This window comes from Dendrobates tinctorius, unplaced genomic scaffold, assembly GCF_039654945.1.
Source record: "Dendrobates tinctorius isolate UK_male_01 unplaced genomic scaffold, ASM3965494v1 ptg000160l, whole genome shotgun sequence".
Lineage (NCBI taxonomy): Eukaryota > Metazoa > Chordata > Amphibia > Anura > Dendrobatidae > Dendrobates > Dendrobates tinctorius.
In genome coordinates, this window is record NW_027361827.1 from 2,248,680 (window position 1) to 2,272,319 (window position 23,640).

Consider the following 23,640-nt stretch of genomic DNA (forward strand, 5'->3'; position numbering starts at 1 on the left):
TAGATGGATAAGTGAAGGCGCTTAGATAAGGTGTTATCTGAGCATGCTCGCGTGTTAACAGCGTGTATTCGGCGTCCTCAAATAATATGTTCGAGTCCCCACGCCTGCAGCTCTCACGGCTGTTGGACACCCGGAACACTTGCAGGGAATGTCTGTTTGTTAGCCCCTGCATGTGTTGTGGCTGTCGAACAGCTGCGAGAAATGCAGCCGCGGAGACTTGAACTTATTTTTAGAGCACGCCGAAGACACTCGGTTAGCACCAGAGCATGCTCAGATAACACCTTATTCGAGCACGTTCACACATCACTAATAAGAGTTCAAATCCCACCAAGGACAACATCTGCAAAGAGTTTGTATGTTCTCCCCGTGTTTGCATGGGTTTCCTCCGAATTCTCCATTTTCTTCCAAAGACATACTGATAGGGAATTTAGATTGTGAGCTCCAATGGGGACAGTGATGATGATGATGAGGTCTTTGAAGCACTGTGGAATCATTGATGCTATATACATGGGTAAAATAAATACAAATAAATACACTTGCAGATGATTAAAGATCTAATACAAGCCAATAATTCTTTAGCTTTAGTTGCAGCAGACTGGGATTGGGTACTATAACTTAGAAACCTACTCCTTAAACTGTAATCATTCCCAAAATATCTCAAATTTAAAAAATAAACACCCTGATTTCTCTGTGTATATTCCGTATCTTCCTCCATAAGTAATAATTTTAATATTTATTTTCTATAGGCATTAACATTCTGCTAGGGCAAATCCAGGCACAAGAGAGGGCCGCTATACCATACAGTGCCATGGAACAAAGAAGAATTATTCTCCAAAGGCTGAGAGCTCTTGTGGCGGCCCATCCTTATAGAAGGAACAGGCGACGAGCCATATAGATATGCGGATAAATGGTATGTCAGAGCCTTATACATGACCCCATACCAACGGGCCAATTCTTGAGGATTAGAAGGATATGCTCCGATCATTATAAATTAATTTTTATATTTTTAATTGTTTTAATGTATTTATTGTAGGTAGTTCGTTTGTCCTTGTTTTTATTTACTTGTCCTTATTATCTCTACATCTTTTTCAGTTTAGTAATATTCTATACATATCCATATATACCTACCTGGTGTGGATGGCTCGGATTATGGAGGATGTCGCTTGTTGTGGAATTCGTGTCAAGTCATGAATGCGTCATATTGCTGAAAGAAAGATTAATGAAAATTAATGCACAGCACTTTATATTTATTCATGTATATTTATATATTTAGTTTATTTATTGACACTTGTATTTATTAAAGCTTTTTGGACGCTATATTTTCACCTTTCATTTTTATCAATATTAATTTTTTTACTTTCATTCCAGTCCCCGGTTTGGGGTCACCTATCCCTGTGGGTTATTAATTCACGTTTCTACTCCTTTTCATTATGTGTATTGGTCTATTTTATTTCTATTTTTTATTTTCAGATTTATTTTTTATTTTTTTTTTATCAAATATTATTTATTACAACAGATAACATATTGTGATACAGTCTGACACAAACTCCAGACAGATACAAAATGTAATGTAAAAAGCAGATTAATACATTTTCCTTTTTTAACATAAGAGGTTAGTTAACTCAGTATTACCGTATATACTCGTGTAGAAGCCGAGATTTTCAGCCCATTTTTTGGACTGAAAGTTCCCCCTCTCGGCTTATACGCGAGTCATATACCAGAGATGGGCGGGGGAGGGGGAGCGGAGGTGTCACAGACCATACTCACCCCCTCCTGGCACGTCTCTGCAGCCCCTGCTTCTCCCTCGGTCATCTGCTTCCTGCGTTCAGCGATCACGTGGTACCGCTCATTAAACTCATAAATTTGCACATATTTATGAGTTTAATGAGCGGTACCATGTGACCGCTTAATGTAGGAAGCAGACAACCGATGGAGAAGCACGGGCTGTAGAGAAGACCGTGCACCAGGAGGGGGGTGAGTATGAGGGGGCAGAGCAATATTCACCTGTCCCCGTTCCATCGCTATGCACCGCTGTGTCTCCGGGGCCTGCTGTGACATTCAGGTCAGAGGGCGCGATGACGTAGTCAGTGCGAGCCCTCTGCTGAACGTCACTGCAGAGACCCGGGAGACTCAGCGGTGGATGGCGATGGAACAGGGATTGGTAAATATCGCCGGTGCCAGGGGCTCATGACACTGGCACCTGGACCCCAGCGACGGAGAGGTGAGTATGTAATTTTTTTTTTAATTGTAGCAGCAGCGGCAGCAGCAAATAAGGGGTATTTATGGAGCATCTTATGGGGCAGCATTAACCCTTGTGCAGCAGCATATGGGGGGTATTTATGGAGCATCTTATGGGGCAGCATTAACCCTTGTGCAGCAGCATATGGGGGGGTATTTATGGAGCATCTTATGGGGCAGCATTAACCCTTGTGCAGCAGCATATTATGGGGGTATTTATGGAGCATCTTATGGGGCAGCAATTAACCCTTGTGCAGCAGCATATGGGGGTTTTTATGGAGCATCTCAGGCTACCTCTGGTGAGCACATGGAGGGCTGTGTGGCCCTCCAAAGAAATGCCACCTTACACCATTACTGACCCACTGCCAAACCTGTCATGCTGAAGGATGTTGCAGGCAGCAGGTTCACACTCAGCACATGTGACAGAGTCTGGAGACGCCGTGGATAGCGATCTGCTGCCTGCAACAACCTTCAGCATGACCGGTTGGGCAGTGGGTCAGTAATGGTGTGGGGTGGCATTTCTTTGGAGGGCCACACAACCCTCCATATGCTCGCCAGAGGTAGCCTGACTGCCATTAGGTACCGAGATGTGATCCTCAGACCCCTTGTGAGACTATATGCTGGTGTGGTTGGCCCTGGGTTCCTCCTAATGCAAGACAATGCCAAACGTCATGTGGTTGGATTGTGTCAGCAGTTCCTGCAAGATGAAGGCATTGAAGCTATGAACTGGTCTGCCCGTTCCCCAGATCTGAATCCGATTGAGCACATCTGGGACAGCATGTCTCGCTCCATCCACCGTCACGTTGCACCACAGACTGTCCAGGAACTGACGGATGCTTTAGTCCAGGTTTGGGAGGAGACTCCTCAGGAGAACATCCGCAACCTCATCAGGAGCATGCCCAGGCGTTGTAGGGAGTTCATACAGGCACGTGGAGGCCACGCACAATACTGAGCATCATTTTGACTTGTTTCCACTTTAATTTTGTCTTGTTTTGATTTTCATTTTGACTTGTTTCTACTTTCATTTTGGGGGTCTCTCCAAATCCAGGCCTCCATTGATTCAAAAATGTGATTTCCATTGATGATTTTTGTGTGATTATGTTGACAGCACATTCAACTTTGTACAGAACAAAGTATTCAATGAGAATATTTCATTCATTTAGATCTAGGATGTGTTATTTGAGTGTTCCCTTTTATTTTTTTGAGCAGTGTATATACACTGCTCAAAAAAGTAAAGGGAACACTAAAATACCACATCCTGGATGTCACTGAATGAAATATTCCAGTTATAAATCTTTATTCATTATATAGTGGAATGCATTGAGAATGATAAAACATAAAAATGATCAATGTTAATCAAAATTAATATTCCTTGGAGGTCTGGATTTGGAATGATACTCAAAATCAAAGTGGAAAATCAAATTACAGGCTGATCCAACTTCAGTGGAAATGCCTCAAGACAAATAAATAAAGCTCAGTAGTGTGTGTGGCCTCCACATGCCTGTATGACCTCCTTTCAATGCCTGGGCATGGTCCTGATGAGGCAGCGGATGTTCTCCTGAGGGATCTCCCAGACCTGGATTAAAGCAACAACTCCTGGACAGTCTGTGGTGCACAGTGGCGTTAGTGGAAGGAACGAGTCATGATGTGCTCGATTGGATTCTGGTCTGGGGAAAGGGCAGGCCAGTCCATAGTATCAATGCCTTCATCATGCAGGAACTGCTGACACAATTCAGCCACATGATGTCATGCATCAGAAGGAACCCAGAGCCCGGTGCACCTGCATGTGGTTTCAAAATGGGTCTGAGAATCTCATCCTGGTACCTAGTGCAGCCAGGGTACCTCTGGCAAGGGCATGGAGGGCTGTGGTGCCCATCAAAGAAATGCCTCCTCACACCATTACTGACCCACTGCCAAACCAGTCATGCTGGAGGATGTTGCAGGCAGCAGAACATTCTCCGCGGTGTCTCCAGACTTTGTCATGTCTATCACAAGTGTTCAGTGTGAACCTGCTCTTATCTGTGAAGAGAACAGGGCATCAATTTCAAATCTATCAAACACTGTGTTCTCTGACAAACGCCAAGCATCCAGCACGATGTTGGGCTGTGAGCACAACCCCCATCTGTGGACGTTGGGCACTCAGACCATCCTCATGGAGTCGGTTTCTAATCATTTGTGCAGACACATGCACATTTGTGGCCTGATGGAGGTCATTTTGCAGGGCTCCTCCTGTTCCTCCTTGCACAAAGGCTGAGGAAGCAGTCCTGCTGCTAGGTTGATGCCCTCCTACGGCCCCCTCCACATCTCCTGGTGTACTGGCCAGTCTCCTGGTAGCGCCTCCAGCCTCTGAACACTACGCTGACAGACACAGCAATCCTTCTTGCCACAGCTCGCATTGATGTGCTATCCTGGATGAGTTGCACTACCCGAGCTACTTGTGTGGGTTGTAGAGTCCGTCTCAGGATACCACGAGTGTGAAAGCACATTCAACATTCAAAAGCGACCAAAACATCAGCCAGAAAGCATTGGTACTGAGATGTGGTCTGTGGTCCCCCCCTGCAGAACCACTCCTTTATTGAGCGTGTCTTGATAATTGCCAATAATTTCCATCTGTTGTCTGTTCCATTTGCACAACAGCATGTGAAATTGATTGTTAATCAGTGTTGCTTCCTAAGTGAACAGTTTGATTTCACAGAAGTTTGATTTACTTGGAGTTATATTCTGTTGTTTAAGTGTTCCCTTTATTTTTTTTGAGCAGTGTATATATATATTTTTTTTTCCATATTGTGACATTTAACCAAAACGCAGCATTACTTGCAAACTCCGTTTGGAACAGTAGGATTTGTAATTTTCTGTGGCTTTATTTAGCTTTAGTGCCTGTACATTTTGATTATTATCTCCACTTTGCAACTTTTCTTACCTTTGTTATTGAATTTTGCACTTAGTACTTTAATAGGTTTGAGAAAATGGATTAGTTTATTCCTGACAGTTGCATCTGCTGCATTATTCTTTTTCTTCTTGGTGTGGATCCACTGTATGCACTTTGGCACTTTTTTCTTCTTGCACTTTGTACCAGTTAGCTCAATGGAGCAGTTTAATTCTAATTTTTGAACTACATGATTTAATAACAGGTTGGTGTCATGCCGCCACTGTATACTCACCCGGCCTCTGCTCCTACGCCAGAGCCCCCCGCCGCCCGGCAGCCACGGCGGTCCCTTCTGACAGGTCCATGGCCGACGGCGTCTCTGCATGCAATGCGCCTGTGCTGTAGGCCGCGGCCGCGCCTCCCTCCTGTCACTTGTGCTCCAGCAATGCCCAGATCTGAAAGCACTGTCGGACCAATGGCAGACCAGACAGGGGTATATCAGGCCGTTCCCCTTTCAGGGAGGCGCCTGATCGTCCTGTTTGCTAGCACACTGGGCCCTGCTTCCTCGTGCACTCACTGGTCTCCCGCAGTCCAGTATTCCGTGGTTCCTGCTGAAGTCTCGCAGTCCTGTATTCCGTGGTTCCTGCTATCTATGTTCCAGGCCCGCAGTCCAACTCCAGTCCTGCCTCCCGTGTTCCTGCTCCGTCCTGCTGTCTATGCTCCAGTCCCGCAGTCCTACTCCAGTCCTGCCTCCCGTGTTCCTGCTCCGTCCTGCTGTCTATGCTCCAGTCCCGCAGTCCTACTCCAGTCCTGCCTCCCGTGTTCCTACTCCGTCCTCATGTCTATGCTCCAGTCCCTCAGTCCTACTCCAGTCCTGCCTCCCGTGTTCCTGCTCCGTCCTCATGTCTATGCTCCAGTCCCGCAGTCCTACTCCGGTCCTGTCTCCAGTGATCCTGCTGTCCGTGGTCCAGCCCTGCAATCTTACTCTGGTCCTACCTTCTACAGTCTCGTGCTCCTACTCGCAGTCCTACTCCAGTCCTGACTCCTGTGTTCCTGCTCTGTCCTGCTGTGTATGCTCCAGTCCCGCAGTCCTACTCCAGTCCTGCCTCCCGTGTTCCTGCTCCGTCCTGCTGTCTATGCTCCAGTCCCGCAGTCCTACTCCAGTCCTGCCTCCCGTGTTCCTGCTCCGTCCTCATGTCTATGCTCCAGTCCCTCAGTCCTACTCCAGTCCTGCCTCCCGTATTCCTGCTCCATCCTCATGTCTATGCTCCAGTCCCGCAGTCCTACTCCAGTCCTGTCTCCAGTGATCCTGCTTTGTCCTGCTGTCCGTGGTCCAGCCCTGCAATCTTACTCTGGTCCTACCTTCTACAGTCTCGTGCTCCTACTCGCAGTCCTACTCCAGTCCTGCCTCCTGTGTTCCTGCTCTGTCCTGCTGTCTATGCTCCAGTCCCTCAGTCCTACTCCAGTCCTGCCTCCTGTGTTCCTACTCTGTCCTGCTGTCTATGCTCCAGTCCCGCAGTCCTACTCCAGTCCTGCTGTCTATGCTCCAGTCCCGCAGTCCTACTCCAGTCCTGCTGTCTATGCTCCAGTCCCGCAGTCCTACTCCAGTCCTGCCTCCCGTGTTCCTGCTCTGTTCTGCTGTCTATGCTCCAGTCCCGCAGTCCTACTCCAGTCCTGCCTCCTGTGTTCCTGCTCTGTCCTGCTGTCTATGCTCCAGTCCCGCAGTCCTACTCCAGTCCTGCCTCCTGTGTTCCTGCTCTGTCATGCTGTCTATGCTCCAGTCCCGCAGTCCTACTCCAGTCCTGTCTCCTGTGTTCCTGCTCTGTCCTGCTGTCTATGCTCCAGTCCCGCAGTCCTACTCCAGTCCTGCCTCCTGTGTTCCTGCTGTCTATGCTCCAGTCCCGCAGTCCTACTCCAGTCCTGCCTCCGTGTTCCTGATCTGTCCTGCTGTCTATGCTCCAGTCCCGCAGTCCTACTCCAGTCCTGCTGTCTATGCTCCAGTCCCGCAGTCCTACTCCAGTCCTGCCTCCCGTGTTCCTGCTCTGTTCTGCTGTCTATGCTCCAGTCCCGCAGTCCTACTCCAGTCCTGCCTCCTGTGTTCCTGCTCTGTCCTGCTGTCTATGCTCCAGTCCCGCAGTCCTACTCCAGTCCTGCCTCCTGTGTTCCTGCTCTGTCATGCTGTCTATGCTCCAGTCCCGCAGTCCTACTCCAGTCCTGCCTCCTGTGTTCCTGCTCTGTATGCTCCAGTCCCGCAGTCCTACTCCAGTCCTGCCTCCTGTGTTCCTGCTCTGTCCTGCTGTCTATGCTCCAGTCCCGCAGTCCTACTCCAGTCCTGCCTCCTGTGTTCCTGCTCTGTCATGCTGTCTATGCTCCAGTCCCGCAGTCCTACTCCAGTCCTGACTCCTGTGTTCCTGCTCTGTCCTGCTGTCCGTGGTCCGGCCCTGCAATCTTACTCTGGTCCTACCTTCTACAGTCTCGTGCTCCTACTCCAGTCTGTTCTGAGCCGTCCCTCTCGGGTTTTCAATGGGTTTAATTATTTTGATGATGGCAACTTGCTGATTAATTCCCTGTTGCATTACCCTGAGCATTAATTTTAATTTTATTGTTATCTACTATTTCTCTACATAGAGTTCAACCATTATACTAATCTTGAATTTTAGTGCAATACCCTGTGCCTGCAGCGTTTTTTTTATCTGTGTCCCCATCATTTTTAAATGTATTGTATCTTAAATGTTTAATAAAATATATTCAAGTTTTTTTCTAATCATTTGGCATATGCTTCCATTATTTGTAGGATTTTGTTGATTGGAAGTGCCAGATATCTAGGCCTATTAATTGGTTATACCATCTTTCTCTATCGCTTCATTGGGGGACACAGGCACCATGGGGTGCATGCTGCTGCCACTAGGAGGCTGACACTATGTAGAAGTTAGCTCCTCCTCCGCAGTGTACACCCCACCGCCCGGAACTAGGATATGCAGTTTAGCTTGGTGTCAGTAGGCGGTGGACCCGGGTCTTTCCCTAGACCCATAGCTACCTCAGTGTGCGTCGTTTCTTTTCAGGTACACGGAGGGATACAGTGTGAACAGTCACTACTGTACGCCCACGCAGAGACTCTTTGTATGGCGTGTACTGCCACCTCGTATCCTCATAAGTCTGGCCGGCAGGACCCCAACCCCTAACACAGAAGCGTGGTCAGGTGATCCGGACCCGGTCCTGCCTCCGTCCCCTATCCACTCATCCACCAAAGCCTGTCAGTCTGAGGAGACGTGGACGTCCCACAGCAAGTGTTTAATGGCGTCCGATCGTTCCTGGATGGGGAGGTAAATTTCTGTCCTCTCCCCTAGGTGCGAGAAGCGACATGGAGAAGACCCGAAGGAAGAATATAGGGAAGAAGAGGGAAGAACCAGGGGAGAGAGATGGAGGGAAAAAATCTCCTTCTTACTTTACAGCTTCGCTGCATTAGTCCTAGGATCATTGCGGGCCTTTCTCCTTTATGTCCATTGGATCGGGGGCACTGGACCTACATTCTGCTGCATTTTTAGGCCTTACGCACCTCTCCCCCATGCTCCAGCGGTTACATTTACTCTAGCTCCCGGATTCTCCCGGGCCTAGTTTCATGGCTGGCTCCGCCCCTTCTTCCTGCACTTCAAGCGGGCTTTTTCCCTCCGGTCACTTAGCTCCTCCCTCCCTGGGAAGCTCCACCTCCGCCCTGGGTAGCCCCGCCTCCGCCCTGGGTAACCCCGCCCCTAGCCTGATATAGCTCCGCCCCTTCTTTATGCACTTCAAGCGGGCTTTTTCCCTCCGGTCACTTAGCTCCTCCCTCCCTGGGAAGCTCCACCTCCGCCCTGGGTAGCCCCGCCTCCGCCCTGGGTAACCCCGCCCCTGTCTGTTATGGCCCGCCCCTAGCCTGATATAGCTCCGCCCCTTCTTCCTGCACTTCAAGCGGGCTTTTTCCCTCTGGTCACTTAGCTCCTCCCTCCCTGGGTAGCTCCACCTCCGCCCTAGGTAGCCCCGCCTCCGCCATGGGTAACCCCGCCCCTAGCCTGATATAGCTCCGCCCCCTTCTTTCTGCACTTTGAGCGGGCTTTTTCCCTCCGGTCACTTAGCTCCTCCCTCCCTGGGTAGCTCCACCTCCGCCCTGGGTAGCCCCGCCTCCGCCCTGGGTAACCCCGCCCCTGTCTGTTATGGCCCGCCCCTAGCCTGATATAGCTCCGCCCCTTCTTCCTGCACTTCAAGCGGGCTTTTTCCCTCCGGTCACTTAGCTCCTCCCTCCCTCGGTAGCTCCACCTCCGCCCTGGGTAACCCCGCCCCTAGCCTGATATAGCTCCGCCCCCTTCTTTCTGCACTTCAAGCGGGCTTTTTCCCTCCGGTCACTTAGCTCCTCCCTCCCTGGGTAGCTCCACCTCCGCCCTGGGTAACCCCGCCCCTGTCTGTTATGGCCCGCCCCTAGCCTGATATAGCTCCGCCCCCTTCTTTCTGCACTTCAAGCGGGCTTTTTCCCTCCGGTCACTTAGTTCCTCCCTCCCTGGGTAGCTCCACCTCCACCCTGGGTAGCCCCGCCCCTGGCCTGATATAGCTCCGCCCCTTGGCTTAATCTCTCTGCCTCTGAACCGGCACCATTTTAGCCTCCTGAACCCGGCGCTTGGCTCCGCCCCCTTCTTCCTGCACTTCAAGCGGGCTTTTTCCCTCCGGTCACTTAGCTCCTCCCTCCCTGGGTAGCTCCACCTCTGCCCTGGGTAGCCCCGCCCCGGTCTGTTATGGCCCCGCCCCGATATAGCTCCGCCCCTTGGCTTAATCTCTCTCTTCCCCTGACCCGGGCACCATCTTTAGCCTCCTGCACCCGGCGCTAGGCTCCGCCCCCTTCCAGCCTGTCAGCCTCCTAGCGGAGAGCGGGGTTTTTCAGCATACGTCCTTGCAGCACACGCTTTTTAACCTCCGGAGCCAAGGCGTCCTCTGACGGCTGCCATTTTTCTGCCTCCTGGGGCCGAATAGTACCTTTTCCTGCGGGACCTTCCTCTTCTGAGAAGTCCTGCAGCCTGGAAACTGACACCATGACGACTACTGTGAGGAGCTGTGCTGCAGACCCTCTGTATCTCCTGTCCCCTAGCCTTCTGGCACCTGTTTACTGCACAAGCCACGCACAGCAAAATAAGGCTCAGAGGGGCAGCAGTACCTGCAGGCTCAATGATTGGTGATCCATCATTCCCAGTGGTGCTGGCGTAATATCTGCTCTAGAGCCGCGCAGTGACCGGTGTAATAAATGCTCTAGAGCCGTGCAGTGACCAGTGTAATAAATGCTCTAGAGCAGTGCAGTGACCAGTGTAATAAATGCTCTAGAGCAGTCAGTGACCAGTGTAATAAATGCTCTAGAGCAGTCAGTGACCAGTGTAATAAATGCTCTAGAGCAGTCAGTGACCAGTGTAATAAATGCTCTAGAGCAGTCAGTGACCAGTGTAATAAATGCTCTAGAGCAGTCAGTGACCAGTGTAATAAATGCTCTAGAGCAGTGCAGTGACCGGCGTAATAAATGCTCTAGAGCCGCGCAGTGACCGGCGTAATAAATGCTCTAGAGCCGCGCAGTGACCGGCGTAATAAATGCTCTAGAGCCGCGCAGTGACCGGCATAATAAATGCTCTAGAGCAGTGCAGTGACCGGTGTAATAAATGCTCTAGAGCAGCGCAGTGACCGGTGTAATAAATGCTCTAGAGCCGTGCAGTGACCAGTGTAATAAATGCTCTAGAGCAGTCAGTGACCAGTGTAATAAATGCTCTAGAGCAGTCAGTGACCAGTGTAATAAATGCTCTAGAGCAGTCAGTGACCGGTGTAATAAATGCTCTAGAGCAGTGCAGTGACCAGTGTAATAAATGCTCTAGAGCAGTGCAGTGACCGGCGTAATATCTGCTCTAGAGCCGCGGAGTGACCGGTGTAATAAATGCTCTAGAGCAGTCAGTGACCAGTGTAATAAATGCTCTAGAGCAGTCAGTGACCAGTGTAATAAATGCTCTAGAGCAGTCAGTGACCGGTGTAATAAATGCTCTAGAGCAGTGCAGTGACCAGTGTAATAAATGCTCTAGAGCAGCGCAGTGACCGGCGTAATATCTGCTCTAGAGCCGTGCAGTGACCAGTGTAATAAATGCTCTAGAGCAGTCAGTGACCGGTGTAATAAATGCTCTAGAGCAGTGCAGTGACCGGTGTAATAAATGCTCTAGAGTCGCGCAGTGACGGCGTAATAAATGCTGTAGAGCCGCACAGTGACCAGTGTAATAAATGCTCTAGAGCAGTCAGTGACCGGTGTAATAAATGCTCTAGAGCCGTGCAGTGACCGGTGTAATAAATGCTCTAGAGCCGCGCAGTGACCGGTGTAATAAATGCTCTAGAGCCGTGCAGTGACCGGCGTAATAAATGCTCTAGAGCCGCGCAGTGACGGCGTAATAAATGCTCTAGAGCCGCACAGTGACCAGTGTAATAAATGCTCTAGAGCAGTCAGTGACCGGTGTAATAAATGCTCTAGAGCCACGCAGTGACAGGCGTAATAAATGCTCTAGAGCCGCGCAGTGACCGGTGTAATAAATGCTCTAGAGCCGTGCAGTGACCGGCGTAATATCTGCTCTAGAGCCGCGCAGTGACCGGCGTAATAAATGCTCTAGAGCCGTGCAGTGATCGGTGTAATAAATGCTCTAGAGCAGTCAGTGACCGGCGTAATAAATGCTCTAGAGCCGCGCAGTGACCGGTGTAATAAATGCTCTAGAGCCGTGCACTGACCGGTGTAATAAATGCTCTAGAGCAGTGACCGGTGTAATAAATGCTCTAGAGCAGTGCAGTGATCGGTGTAATAAATGCTCTAGAGCCGCGCAGTGACCAGTGTAATAAATGCTCTAGAGCCGTGCAGTGATCACTGTAATAAATGTTCTAGAGCCGTGCAGTGACCGCTGTAATAAATGCTCTAGAGCATCCAGTGACCGATGTAATAAATGCTCTAGAGCAGTGCAGTGACCGGTGTAATAAATGCTCTAGAGCAGTGCAGTGACTGGCGTAATAAATAAATGCTCTAGAGCCGCGCAGTGACCGGCGTAATAAATGCTCTAGAGCAGTGCAGTGACCGGTGTAATAAATGCTCTAGAGCCGCACAGTGACCGGCGTAATAAATGCTCTAGAGACGTGCAGTGACCGGCGTAATAAATGCTTTAGAGCCGCGCAGTGACCGGTGTAATAAATGCTCTAGAGCAGTGCAGTGACCGGTGTAATAACTACTCTAGAGCCGTGCACTGACCGGTGTAGTAAATGCTCTAGAGCAGTGCAGTGACCGGTGTAATAAATGCTCTAGAGCCGTGCAGTGACCGGTGTAATAAATGCTCTAGAGCCGTGCAGTGACCGGTGTAATAAATGCTCTAGAGCCGTGCAGTGATCAGTGTAATAACTACTCTAGAGCCGTGCAGTGACTGGTGTAATAAATGCTCTAGAGCCGTGCAGTGACCGGTGTAATAAATGCTCTAGAGCCGTGCAGTGACCGGTGTAATAAATACTCTAGAGCAGTGCAGTGACCGCTGTAATAACTACTCTAGAGCCCTGCACTGACCGGTGTAATAACTACTCTAGAGCCGTGCAGTGACTGGTGTAATAAATACGCTAGAGCCGTGCACTGACCGGTGTAATAAATGCTCTAGAGCCGTGCAGTGACCGGTGTAATAAATGCTCTAGAGCCGTGCACTGGCCGGTGTAATTACTCTAGAGCTGTGCAGTGACTGGTGTAATAAATGCTCTACAGCCGTGCACTGACCGTTGTAATAAATGCTCTAGAGCCGTGCAGTGACCGGTGTAATAAATACGCTAGAGCCGTGCACTGACCGGTGTAATAAATGCTCTAGAGCCGTGCAGTGACCAGTGTAATAAATGCTCTAGAGCAGTCAGTGACCAGTGTAATAAATGCTCTAGAGCAGTGCAGTGACCGGCGTAATATCTGCTCTAGAGCCGCGCAGTGACCGGTGTAATAAATGCTCTAGAGCAGTCAGTGACCAGTGTAATAAATGCTCTAGAGCAGTCAGTGACCAGTGTAATAAATGCTCTAGAGCAGTCAGTGACCGGTGTAATAAATGCTCTAGAGCAGTGCAGTGACCAGTGTAATAAATGCTCTAGAGCAGCGCAGTGACCGGCGTAATATCTGCTCTAGAGCCGTGCAGTGACCAGTGTAATAAATGCTCTAGAGCAGTCAGTGACCGTGTAATAAATGCTCTAGAGCAGTGCAGTGACCGGTGTAATAAATGCTCTAGAGTCGCGCAGTGACGGCGTAATAAATGCTGTAGAGCCGCACAGTGACCAGTGTAATAAATGCTCTAGAGCAGTCAGTGACCGGTGTAATAAATGCTCTAGAGCCGTGCAGTGACCGGTGTAATAAATGCTCTAGAGCCGCGCAGTGACCGGTGTAATAAATGCTCTAGAGCCGTGCAGTGACCGGCGTAATAAATGCTCTAGAGCCGCGCAGTGACGGCGTAATAAATGCTCTAGAGCCGCACAGTGACCAGTGTAATAAATGCTCTAGAGCAGTCAGTGACCGGTGTAATAAATGCTCTAGAGCCACGCAGTGACCGGCGTAATAAATGCTCTAGAGCCGCGCAGTGACCGGTGTAATAAATGCTCTAGAGTCGTGCAGTGACCGGCGTAATATCTGCTCTAGAGCCGCGCAGTGACCGGCGTAATAAATGCTCTAGAGCCGTGCAGTGATCGGTGTAATAAATGCTCTAGAGTAGTCAGTGACTGGCGTAATAAATGCTCTAGAGCCGCGCAGTGACCGGTGTAATAAATGCTCTAGAGCCGTGCACTGACCGGTGTAATAAATGCTCTAGAGCAGTGACCGGTGTAATAAATGCTCTAGAGCAGTGCAGTGATCGGTGTAATAAATGCTCTAGAGCCGCGCAGTGACCAGTGTAATAAATGCTCTAGAGCCGTGCAGTGATCACTGTAATAAATGCTCTAGAGCCGTGCAGTGACCGCTGTAATAAATGCTCTAGAGCATCCAGTGACCGATGTAATAAATGCTCTAGAGCAGTGCAGTGACCGGTGTAATAAATGCTCTAGAGCAGTGCAGTGACTGGCGTAATAAATAAATGCTCTAGAGCCGCGCAGTGACCGGCGTAATAAATGCTCTAGAGCAGTGCAGTGACCGGTGTAATAAATGCTCTAGAGCCGCACAGTGACCGGCGTAATAAATGCTCTAGAGCCGTGCAGTGACCGGCGTAATAAATGCTTTAGAGCCGCGCAGTGACCGGTGTAATAAATGCTCTAGAGCAGTGCAGTGACCGGTGTAATAACTACTCTAGAGCCGTGCACTGACCGGTGTAATAAATGCTCTAGAGCAGTGCAGTGACCGGTGTAATAAATGCTCTAGAGCCGTGCAGTGACCGGTGTAATAAATGCTCTAGAGCCGTGCAGTGACCGGTGTAATAAATGCTCTAGAGCCGTGCAGTGATCAGTGTAATAACTACTCTAGAGCCGTGCAGTGACTGGTGTAATAAATGCTCTAGAGCCATGCAGTGACCGGTGTAATAAATGCTCTAGAGCCGTGCAGTGACCGGTGTAATAAATACTCTAGAGCAGTGCAGTGACCGCTGTATTAACTACTCTAGAGCCGTGCACTGACCGGTGTAATAACTACTCTAGAGCCGTGCAGTGACTGGTGTAATAAATATGCTAGAGCCGTGCACTGACCGGTGTAATAAATGCTCTAGAGCCGTGCAGTGACCGGTGTAATAAATGCTCTAGAGCCGTGCACTGACCGGTGTAATTACTCTAGAGCTGTGCAGTGACTGGTGTAATAAATGCTCTACAGCCGTGCACTGACCGTTGTAATAAATGCTCTAGAGCCGTGCAGTGACCGGTGTAATAAATACGCTAGAGCCGTGCACTGACCGGTGTAATAAATGCTCTAGAGCCGTGCAGTGGCCGGTGTAATAAATGCTCTAGAGCCGTGCACTGACCAGTGTAATAAATGCTCTAGAGCCATGCAGTGACCGGTGTAATAAATGCTCTAGAGCCGTGCAGTGACCAGTGTAATAAATGCTCTAGAGCCGCCAGTGACCGGTGTAATAAATGCTCTAGAGCCGTGCAGTGACCGGTGTAATAAATGCTCTAGAGCCGTGCAGTGACCGGTGTAATAAATGCTCTAGAGCCGTGCAGTGACAGGTGTAATAAAAGCTCTACAGCCGTGCAGTCACAGGTGTAATAAATGCTCTAGAGCCGTGCAGTGACCACTGTAATAAATGCTCTAGAGCCGTGCAGTGACCACTGTAATAAATGCTCTAGAGCAGTGCAGTGACCGGTGTAATAAATGCTCAAGAGGAGTGCAGTGACCGGTGTAATAAATGCTCAAGAGGAGTGCAGTGACCAGTGTAATAAATACTCTAGAGCCGTGCAGTGACTGGTGTAATAAATGCTCAAGAGGAGTGCAGTGACCGGTGTAATAAATGCTCTAGAGCCTTGCAGTGACCGGTGTAATAAATGCTCTAGAGCCGTGCAGTGACTGGTGTAATAAATGCTCTAGAGCCGTGCAGTGACTGGTGTAATAAATGCTCAAGAGGAGTGCAGTGACCGCTGTAATAAATGCTCTAGAGCAGTGCAGTGACCAGTGTAATAAATGCTCTAGAGCCGTGCAGTGACTGGTGTAATAAATGCTCTAGAGCAGTGCAGTGACTGGTGTAATAAATGCTCTAAAGCCGTGCAGTGACCAGTGTAATAAATACTCTAGAGCCGTGCAGTCAATGGTGTAATTTATAGAAAGAACACCGTGAGCACAACTCAAGATGGTGCTAAGGTTAGGTTCCCAAACCGTTAAAGCAACAAATATAAACCTAGCACTCAACTTAAAGGTATTTGTAAGGCGGTTTATTGTAGTAGACGAGAAAAGACGTTTCGGTCAATGTGACCTTCTTCAGTTACGTGTGGTATATAGATTGTGTAGAGCTTTTAGGCATCTATCAGAAAGGACGATGGTACTTTAAGCGTTGAGGAGAATGATCTCTCTAAGATAATGAGCTTGTCATTATATAGGAGAGGGGCAAACGTGCCTCCAGATGCGGTGTCCACCGGCCAGCTGTGCTGCAGACCCTCTGTATCTTCTCCTGTCCCCTAGCCTTCTGGCACCTGTTTACTGCACAAGCCACGCACAGCAAAATAAAGCTCAGAGGGGCAGCAGTACCTGCAGGCTCAATGATTGGTGATCCATCATTCCCAATGGTGATGGCGTAATATCTGCTCTAGAGCAGTGCAGTGACCAGTGTAATAGTGCAGTGACCGCTGTAATAAATACTCTAGAGCAGTGCAGTGACCGGTGTAATAGTGCAGTGACCGGTGTAATAACTACTCTAGAGCCGTGCAGTGACTGGTGTAATAAATGCTCTAGAGCCATGCAGTGACCGGCGTAATAAATGCTCTAGAGCCGTGCAGTGACCGGCGTAATAAATGCTCTAGAGCTGTGCAGTGACCGGTGTAATAAATGCTCTAGAGCCGTGCAGTGACCGGTGTAATAAATGCTCTAGAGCTGTGCAGTGACTGGTGTAATAAATGCTCTAGAGCCGTGCAGTGACCATCGTAATAAATGCTCTAGAGCCATGCAGTGACCGGCGTAATAAATGCTCTAGAGCCGTGCAGTGACTGGTGTAATAAATGCTCTAGAGCAGTCAGTGACCGGTGTAATAAATGTTCTAGAGCCATGCAGTGACCGGTGTAATAAATGCTCTAGAGCCGTGCAGTGACCGGTGTAATAAATGCTATAGAGCCGTGCAGTGACCGGTGTAATAAATGCTCTAGAGCCTTGCAGTGACCGGTGTAATAAATGCTCTAGAGCCTTGCAGTGACCGGTGTAATAAATGCTCTAGAGCCGTGCAGTGACCGGTGTAATAAATGCTCTAGAGCCGTGTAGTGACTGGTATAATAAATGCTCTAGAGCCGTGCAGTGACAGGTGTAATAAATGCTCTAGAGCCGTGCAGTGACCGCTGTAATAAATGCTCTAGAGCAGTGCAGTGACCGGTGTAATAAATACTCTGGAGCAGTGCAGTGACTGGTGTAATAAATGCTCTAGAGCCGTGCAGTGACCGCTGTAATAAATGCTTTAGAGCCGTGCAGTGACCGGTGTAATAAATGCTCTAAAGCAGTGCAGTGACCGGTGTAATAAATGCTCTGGAGCAGTGCAGTGACCGGTGTAATATCTGCTCTTGAGCAGTGCAGTGACTGGCATAATATCCGCTCTAGGGCAGTGCAGTGACCGGTGTAGTAAATGCTCTAGAGCCGTGCAGTGACCGGTGTAATATCTGCTCTAGAGCAGTGCAGTGACCGGTGTAATAAATGCTCTAGAGCAGTGCAGTGACAGGTGTAATAAATGCTCTAGAGCAGTGCAGTGACCAGTGTAACAAATGCTCTAGAGCAGTGCAGTGACTGGTGTAATAAATGCTCTAGAGCAGTGCAGTGACCGGTGTAATAAATGCTCAAGAGGAGTGCAGTGACCGGTGTAATAAATGCTCAAGAGGAGTGCAGTGACCAGTGTAATAAATACTCTAGAGCCGTGCAGTGACCAGTGTAATAAATGCTCTAGAGCCGTGCAGTGACTGGTGTAATAAATGCTCTAGAGCCGTGCAGTGACCAGTGTAATAAATGCTCTAGAGCCGTGCAGTGACTGGTGTAATAAATGCTCTAGAGCCGTGCAGTGACCAGTGTAATTAATGCCCTAGAGCCGTGCAGTGACTGGTGTAATAAATGCTCTAGAGCCGTGTAGTGACTGGTGTAATAAATGCTCAAGAGGAATGCAGTGACCGGTGTAATAAATGCTCTAGAGCAGTGCAGTGACCAGTGTAATAAATGCTCTAGAGCCGTGCAGTGACCAGTGTAATAAATGCTCTAGAGCCGTGCAGTGACTGGTGTAATAAATGCTCTAGAGCCGTGCAGTGACTGGTGTAATAAATGCTCTAGAGCAGTGCAGTGACTGGTGTAATAAATGCTCTAAAGCCGTGCAGTGACCAGTGTAATAAATGCTCTAGAGCCGTGCAGTCAATGGTGTAATTTATAAAAAGAACACCGTGAGCACAACTCAAGATGGTGCTAAGGTTAGGTTCCCAAACCGCTAAAGCAACAAATATAAACCTAGCACTCATCTTAAAGGTATTTGTAAGGCAGTTTATTGTAGTAGACGAAAAAAGACGTTTCGGTCAATGTGACCTTCTTCAGTTACGTGTGGTATATAGATTGTGTAGAGCTTTTAGGCATCTATCAGAAAGGACGATGGTACTTTAAGCGTTGAGGAGAATGATCTCTCTAAGATAATGAGCTTGTCATTATATAGGAGAGGGGCAAACGTGCCTCCAGATGCGGTGTCCACCGGCCAGCTGTGCTGCAGACCCTCTGTATCTTCTCCTGTCCCCTAGCCTTCTGGCACCTGTTTACTGCACAAGCCACGCACAGCAAAATAAAGCTCAGAGGGGCAGCAGTACCTGCAGGCTCAATGATTGGTGATCCATCATTCCCAATGGTGATGGCGTAATATCTGCTCTAGAGCAGTGCAGTGACCAGTGTAATAGTGCAGTGACCGCTGTAATAAATACTCTAGAGCAGTGCAGTGACCGGTGTAATAGTGCAGTGACCGGTGTAATAACTACTCTAGAGCCGTGCAGTCACCGGCGTAATAAATGCTCTAGAGCCGTGCAGTGACCGGCGTAATAAATGCTCTAGAGCTGTGCAGTGACCGGTGTAATAAATGCTCTAGAGCCGTGCAGTGACTGGTGTAATAAATGCTCTAGAGCCGTGCAGTGACCAGCGTAATAAATGCTCTAGAGCCATGCAGTGACCGGCGTAATAAATGCTCTAGAGCCGTGCAGTGACTGGTGTAATAAATGCTCTAGAGCAGTCAGTGACCGGTGTAATAAATGCTCTAGAGCCGTGCAGTGACCGGTGTAATAAATGCTCTAGAGCCGTGCAGTGACCGGTGTAATAAATGCTTTAGAGCCGTGCAGTGACCGGTGTAATAAATGCTATAGAGCCTTGCAGTGACCGGTGTAATAAATGCTCTAGAGCCTTGCAGAGACCGGTGTAATAAATGCTCTAGAGCCGTGCAGTGACCGGTGTAATAAATGCTCTAGAGCCGTGTAGTGACTGGTGTAATAAATGCTCTAGAGCCGTGCAGTGACAGGTGTAATAAATGCTCTAGAGCCGTGCAGTGACCGCTGTAATAAATGCTCTAGAGCAGTGCAGTGACCGGTGTAATAAATACTCTGGAGCAGTGCAGTGACCGGTGTAATAAATGCTCTAGAGCCGTGCAGTGACCGCTGTAATAAATGCTTTAGAGCCGTGCAGTGACCGGTGTAATAAATGCTCTAAAGCAGTGCAGTGACCGGTGTAATAAATGCTCTGGAGCAGTGCAGTGACCGGTGTAATATCTGCTCTTGAGCAGTGCAGTGACTGGCATAATATCCGCTCTAGGGCAGTGCAGTGACCGGTGTAGTAAATGCTCTAGAGCCGTGCAGTGACCGGTGTAATATCTGCTCTAGAGCAGTGCAGTGACCGGTGTAATAAATGCTCTAGAGCAGTGCAGTGACAGGTGTAATAAATGCTCAAGAGGAGTGCAGTGACCGGTGTAATAAATGCTCAAGAGGAGTGCAGTGACCAGTGTAATAAATACTCTAGAGCCGTGCAGTGACCAGTGTAATAAATGCTCTAGAGCCGTGCAGTGACTGGTGTAATAAATGCTCTAGAGCCGTGCAGTGACCAGTGTAATAAATGCTCTAGAGCCGTGCAGTGACTGGTGTAATAAATGCTCTAGAGCCGTGCAGTGACCAGTGTAATTAATGCCCTAGAGCCGTGCAGTGAATGGTGTAATAAATGCTCTAGAGCCGTGTAGTGACTGGTGTAATAAATGCTCAAGAGGAGTGCAGTGACCGGTGTAATAAATGCTCTAGAGCAGTGCAGTGACCAGTGTAATAAATGCTCTAGAGCCGTGCAGTGACCGGTGTAATAAATGCTCTAGAGCCGTGCAGTGACTGGTGTAATAAATGCTCTAGAGCCGTGCAGTGACTGGTGTAATAAATGCTCTAGAGCAGTGCAGTGACTGGTGTAATAAATGCTCTAAAGCCGTGCAGTGACCAGTGTAATAAATGCTCTAGAGCCGTGCAGTCAATGGTGTAATTTATAGAAAGAACACCGTGAGCACAACTCAAGATGGTGCTAAGGTTAGGTTCCCAAACCGCTAACGCAACAAATATAAACCTAGCACTCATCTTAAAGGTATTTGTAAGGCAGTTTATTGTAGTAGACGAAAAAAGACGTTTCGGTCAATGTGACCTTCTTCAGTTACGTGTGGTATATAGATTGTGTAGAGCTTTTAAGCGTTGAGGAGAATGATCTCTCTAAGATAATGAGCTTGTCATTATATAGGAGAGGGGCAAACGTGCCTCCAGATGCGGTGTCCACCGGCCAGCTGTGCTGCAGACCCTCTGTATCTTCTCCTGTCCCCTAGCCTTCTGGCACCTGTTTACTGCACAAGCCACGCACAGCAAAATAAAGCTCAGAGGGGCAGCAGTACCTGCAGGCTCAATGATTGGTGATCCATCATTCCCAATGGTGATGGCGTAATATCTGCTCTAGAGCAGTGCAGTGACCAGTGTAATAGTGCAGTGACCGGTGTAATAAATACTCTAGAGCAGTGCAGTGACTGGTGTAATACATGCTCTAGAGCAGTCAGTGACCGGTGTAATAAATGCTCTAGAGCAGCGCAGTCACTGGTGTATTATGTGCTCTAGAGCAGTGCAGTGACAAGTGTAATAAATGCTCTAGTGCAGTGACCGGTGTAATAAAAGCTCTAGAGCAGTGCAGTGACCAGTGTAATAAATGCTATAGAGCAGTGCAGTGACCAGTGTAATAAATGCTTTAGAGCAGTGCAGTGACCAGTGTAATAAATGCTCTAGAGCAGTGCAGTGACTGGTGTAATAAATGCTCTAGTGCAGTGACCAGTGTAATAAATGCTCTAGAGCCGTGCAGTCACTGGTGTAATTTATGGTCTAGAGCAGCGCAGTCACTGGTGTATTATGTGCTCTGGAGCGGTGCAGTCAACAGCAATGGGTATTGCAGTACACCCCACGCTGCCGTCATCTGCACCACTGCCCACTCTGCGCCCTCCACTGGGAGATGGGTCGTTATAAAACCTGCCTTACGTTGTTTTGCTCTCTAGGATTCTTCACTCACACGTTTCCACTCAGATTCCGTTACATCACACCGCTGAATATCTGTGCCGTGATCTCAGCAGAGCAAGCTCGGCCATTACTCTCAGGGCTCATACTCACTTGTGAGAGACTCGCACGATTCTCGTGTGAGTGTCTCGCTTGAAAACCTGGCACTGCCGCCAGCATTCGGACCGGAGCGTGCAGCTGCTTAGAAATACATGTAGCCGCACACTCCAGTCCGAGTGTCGGCGGCAGTGCCAGGTTTTCATGCGAGAGACTCGTGCGAGTCTCTCGCAAGTGAGTAGGTGCCCTCAGGGTGTGTGCACACGTTGCGGATTCTGCTGGAGATTTTTCCTGCACAGATTTGTCTAAAGGCCCTTTTACATTTAGCGATGCACCAGTGATACGACCGGGTCAGGATCGCTGGTGCATTGCTAAATGATCGCTAGTGAGCTGCCACACAGGAAGATCTCACAGCGATGCAGCAGCGACGCAGCGCACGATACTCACCTTTCACACACAGCGATCCTAACGTCCTCCCGCCCGCCTCCAGCGTCTCACACAGCAGGAAGCCCAGCAGGAAGCAGACGATGAGAAATGGAGCCTCCCGATCAGCGATAACCAGCGGGGGAGCAGGTCGGAGGTAAGTATCACACATAGCGATATCGCTAGCAATATCGCTATAACGTCACAAAATCAGTGATGTTTTAGCGATATTGCTAGCGATATCGCTATGTGTAAAACCCCCTTTAATCCGCAGGTAAATCCTATCTGCAGATTAGCCTGCGGTTTGACACCTGTCATGGAGCAGGTGCCAAACCGCTGCGGATTCCGCACAAAGAATTGACCTGCTGCAGATTTAAAACAGCAGCAAATCCGCGCTGAAAATTCCGCACAGTGTGCACTGCGGTTTTTGATTTACATAGGTTATAATGGTACTGTATACCGCAGCAGAAACCGCAACGTGTGCACACACCCTAGACATAGAGATTCTAGAGCTCTGGCATATCATAAGCGTATATATCTCCTGCTCACAGGCACCCCCTACATCTCTCTGCAGCCCCTTTCCTGCTATTAGCATTACTCTGCGCTAAGCAGAGATCGGAGCTGCAACTTCCCCTTCACTACGGCGGCAGTGATGGGACCAACTTTCAGATGGGTAAAGTCTGTATTTTCCTGCAAGCTCTGCTGTGGCTCAGTGGACAAAGAAGGTGACCATAGATCACAGGCCCAAAGATCTCACCCAGGTGTACAACAGGGAGTAGAGTTTAGTCTCTCTCTGATTCCAAGCCTACTGTTCTACCTTCAGGAGAAATGACTGGTCAGGACAGACTTCGTGGGGCGGCTTACTACACATGAGACTGTTAATCTGCCTAATGCCATCAGGTATCAGACCTAGACTACAACACAGATTTGGCTCTCTCCTATACCCTTCTCCTGGGTACTCTCCTCGCCAATTTACTAGCAGGCTACTGAGAGCCGATTGCAGCAGTACTCTCTCCGCTATCCAGGTTTCAGGCGCACCACCTACTTGTCATATTTTCAGTGGATCGATTGCAGCAGAATTTAGATGTGTCATCTACCAGACAAATTTAGTCGATACCTGCTGTCTTTCCAGTGGTTCAGACGTATCAGAGGTCGATTGCTCTTCTGTCCCAGAGTCAGGTAAGTCAGAAGCGCCCTCTATCACGTATGTCACGGTCTTCTGCAGCTTCTGCCCAGGTTCCCTTCTACTCACCACTCAGTGAGAAGTGCCCGGTATTCATCACTTCTGGTTGGCTGCCGCAGGGGTTAGTCTGCTTTCAGGTGAGTCAGAGGCGCACCTTCTGCTCCATGTTTCATGGTCAATAACATCTGTGGTCTATTAGCAGCTAATCAGATAATCTGCCACATACTACATGGTGGATCTAAGTATCACAGGGTGGATCTCAGCAGCAATATAAATGGCCAGTCCACTTTCAGGTAGGTCAGAAACCCTGGTGTCAGGTACCGGATGGTCGCAGTTTTTTTCTTCAGTCAGGCACTGGGCTCCGATTGCGGTTGCTCCCCGGGGGCCTTTCCACACCATCTGATTATTTAGACCTACCACTAAAGGTACTGTCACACTTAGCGATGCACCAGCGATCCCGACCAGCGATATGACATGGTCAGGATCGCTGGTGCATCGCTAAGTGGTCGCTAGTGAGCTGCCACACAGGCAGATCTCACCAGCAACATAGCAGCGGTCGGGGGTTGCTAGTTACCTGTCAGACGAAACGATCCTGACGTCCGCCTGCCCGCGTCCGCACGTTGCTCATCGGCGCCACAGGAAGACCAGCAGGAAGCTGACGACGAGAAAC

General features: G+C 49.1%; 1 long non-coding RNA gene across 1 annotated transcript; it reads right to left on the minus strand.

Annotated features, from left to right (window-relative positions):
* Positions 1-279: 279 nt before the first annotated feature.
* Positions 280-23,027, minus strand: LOC141052390 (uncharacterized). Its single transcript, XR_012220799.1, has 3 exons — positions 22,905-23,027; positions 1,129-1,204; positions 280-499 (listed from the first exon to the last, which is right to left on the minus strand). It is a non-coding gene; the product is annotated as an uncharacterized lncRNA (long non-coding RNA).
* Positions 23,028-23,640: the final 613 nt, after the last annotated feature.